Consider the following 3831-nt stretch of genomic DNA (forward strand, 5'->3'; position numbering starts at 1 on the left):
TATATTATTTTTGCTGTAGTTACATTACTTAGCTATTTACCGCATAAGAACATTTCTTATCATCTTATTAAGTAAAGTAATTGTATTTCTATTAAATTATACTTTTAAAATATAAAGTTTCTTTTTTTCAAAAACAGTTGCTAAATTTAAGCGTAAAAATAGTTAAACTAAAATAGGTTTAAAAGCAATAAAAAGCAAACGCGTTCATGATCAAATGCAATTTATTTGGCTGTCTACTCTACTACGTTGTGATACCTACAGTTATTGTGCTCGAAACGGATTTTTGTAATTTAAAACTTCTTCGAAATACGAAAAAACTTAACGCTGCGTTTATGCAAAGATAAATGAAACAAGTTTAGATTGGAAAGTGCCCATAAGGACAATGTAAACACTATTTGGCGCTATTCTTGCAACGGTTGCGATCCAAAACTTTTGAAAATTTCGGAGCGGTTCGGCTTTTTCCGGAATTATATCGCCAAATATCGTTTATTCAAATTTATTATTATTTTCTTTTAATTTTATAAATAAAATACAGTGTCTTGTATACAAGAAACTTTATTTTATATAAGGACATGTATGAAATACCTATGAAATATTGGGAACCGACGTTATGCCACGATCGACGATGGTTTTTGCAGTTGTTCACAGCACAGCACAGCTTTTTAAATTTTTAATGCATCTTTTTCACAATTATCACGGGTTCGAGTAAATAAAACTTAAATTAAACTCACAAGATAGCAATGATTACTTTGAAAATGGACGCTTTAAACACTTTTCGGAATTTTTTAAGGTATGTTGTGGCATTTGCCTGGTTTTGCATTAATTGTTACCTCTTCAGTTTTAATCTAAAAATAGATGCAGTTTATCTTAAATTACTCGAAATAGGCTTCTTCAAAATTGTTCAAATTTCGCAGTGGTCATAAAAAGTGGTGGTAGGTAGGTCATTTAAAAAACCTATTTACGACTTGGGTGCAAAATCAACAGATGAGTCAATATTTGGACAGTTCAAAATTTCCATGGGATTTATAATGCTTCCAATGAATCTCCCGGTATAAAAATAGGTTTGTCATATGCAATATGTCTTTTGACATGTGACATTGAATTATTTTGCCATCTATAAACGTACGTAGATTTTTTTTTGCTTGTTAAATTTTCGTTAATCGGTTTATAGTAATTATCAACCATGTCGAAATCGGAAAGAGTTGCGATGGGCCAAGATTGGGCAACTAATATTGCGAAAGAGGCAGGTTTGCGAAGCCAAATGGTTTAAAGTAAACGAAAAAAGATTAAACGAAATCGCCAACAGTGTTCCATCGAGAGTTGTGCCTGACGAAATTAAGGAAGAAATGAAACAGGTAGCGTAAAATTGGAAAATTTCGGGAAAAGATTGAAATAAACACGAAATGATAAATTCAATAAATAGATTTTTGTTAAGAGAAAAAATCTTTGCTGGATGATGATAGACGGTGATCATTAAAAAGAAAATATTTACTTTTTTTTCTAGAATACACTCAGATGGAAAAAAAACGCAACAGAAAATTTCTTGGTCAAATTTAAAATGTTTATATCTTTCCAAACCAAACCAAACATCGAATATGATGGGCAGTTCATAGTAGTATATACTAGTTCACAATAATCACCAAAGCTGCTTTGTCATATCGAAAAAAAAATTCAGAAATAAATTATAATTAAAAAAATTGCAAATTGTTGGTGGCAAATTCATTTCGCTCTTAAAAATTAACCAAGGCATGTATTGACATGATCCAAAAAATAAAATGCTCAGGAGACATGAGGTTCTGCCCCTAAAATTATATGTCAGGAAAATTTATACACGAAATTATTGCACAGGGTGTGTCAAAGTTAGGGTAAAAAAACAACTCTTTGATTAACCCTGTCTAATATGCCAAATATTAAAGTTTATAAAAAACTGAGTTTACAAATTAAAGTTGATATAATTATAATACAGCAAATTTGTCCGTTGCGTTTTTTTTGCATCTGAGTTTATAATAGAAATAAAAAATGTACTATAACATTATTTTTCACTCAATTGCAGTATACCATTAGACATTTTTTAAGTTTTCTAAAGTTTTATAATTAATAGTTGTTGAGTGAATAAAACTGAATATAAAATTAAATACCCATAATTATGTTTTACCAAAGTGAGAATTTGTTATAGAACAGAATACGGGGTTTCAAGATTTGAAAAAGTATCCTAGAATTAAGACGGAGGAGCAGGTACCAGAATTTACAGGAAACTTGCAAGAGATAATGAAACCCGTCGATCCAGCAGTTAAGAAATTGATCTACACTGGTAGTAATAAAGATGGTAGACTTAATTATCTGCACAAGAGGATTAAATTATTACCGGAAGATAGGTGACGATTTTTCTACTATAACAAGTTTGACTAGCAATAATTTAGAAACTTTGAATTATTGTATAAAACCAGATAATATCAAATCGATTAATCTCTAGTTTTCTAACAACTTTTGTTTTCGACACAAATTTCAACTTTAAAAATGTTCAATTAATTATTTTATCATTGCGAATTCAAAATCATGTTTTTGTCAATTTTCACATATTTTTTTTATCTCGAAAACTATAAGAGATGGGTATAGGTTAGTATTGGGTTAGTTTAATAGAAAAATTATGAGATATGAAAGTAGTTTCCAATAATGTAATAATATGCTGGGTGTTCCATTGAAAATAACAAAGATGCTACCACTTTTCAAATGATACTGTAACGCTGATAATATTTTACATAGATAAAGCAGGTGCCTTTATATAAAGATTCAAATGTTTAAAGCAATAATATCCTATTACCGGTTCTCCTATTACCATCGCCGGAAAGTCAATTACCGTTAGCGGCTACACAGCTAACTTTTAATCTATAAGGATATTTCGAGATTTTTTTTTTCCATTACTACATACATACATACTGCCATTACTCGCTGACGAGTATTCGACACGCATCAAAAGATGGTCACGCAAGGCGTTTTCTTTCAAGAGCTTTTCTGTGACTGAAAAGCCCGAAAATTTGACAAGCGATAATTCATAAACCACGAGGTATAATTACTAGATATTTAAGTAATCTAGCCAGCTACCGTATGTCTTCATGTTTAGTAAAAAATAATATTCTTGCTTTACCCACAACGAAGCTACAGGGTGGTCAAAAGTGCCGCTAATACCTTCGAGAAAAGGATGGTACGGCTGTGTACCCGACTTGGTGGGGGTACTAAGCATTTTAGGACATACATTTATACGATTTTTTTTACTTATTTTTATCTATAGAACATACCGCCGAAGTTTCCTGAATACAGTTCGGATCACCCTGTATAATACTATAGCCATATACTAGGTTTATACTTTGGAGGTTTACCTCCTAATTTATACTTTGTCGGTAACATATCCCGTATGATCGAAAAAACGGTGTCCAGCTGTCTTGGAAATTATGATTGATGACATTCCCCATATAAAATGACAGCGATCTCTATTTCATAGCCATTTTTTTCGAATATATTGTACAATTACTGATAATTTTTTCTGGAGTGTAAATTTTCTATATGAAAACTATCGTCATAATTATAAAAGTCTCATAATTCTGTGCTTTCTAGATTTTATTTTCCCGAAGTTAGTAGCTTTGAGTACGGCTGGAAAATGTGGAATTATGTGAAAACTATAAAGAAAACCGGATTTGGAAGACAACAAGTTATTCAAGACACGTTTTATAGAAGAAGGGGTGTGGAGAGGGATCCTGAATGGTACAAGGAACCAGCTCATATCCGCCCTACTTTCTGTAATTCTTGCATTTGAAAATAAAAATTAATTATTAA

General features: G+C 31.2%; 1 long non-coding RNA gene across 1 annotated transcript; it reads left to right on the forward strand.

Moving 5' to 3' along the window:
- Nucleotides 1-1101: 1101 nt before the first annotated feature.
- LOC115882829 lies at nucleotides 1102-3825 on the forward strand. Its single transcript, XR_004050272.1, has 3 exons — nucleotides 1102-1355; nucleotides 2177-2375; nucleotides 3613-3825. It is a non-coding gene; the product is annotated as an uncharacterized LOC115882829 (long non-coding RNA).
- The last annotated feature ends 6 nt before the right edge of the window (nucleotides 3826-3831 follow it).

Source organism: Sitophilus oryzae, unplaced genomic scaffold (genome assembly GCF_002938485.1).
Source record: "Sitophilus oryzae breed Bouriz unplaced genomic scaffold, Soryzae_2.0 scaffold_1116_pilon_pilon, whole genome shotgun sequence".
NCBI classification, from domain to species: Eukaryota; Metazoa; Arthropoda; class Insecta; order Coleoptera; family Curculionidae; genus Sitophilus; species Sitophilus oryzae.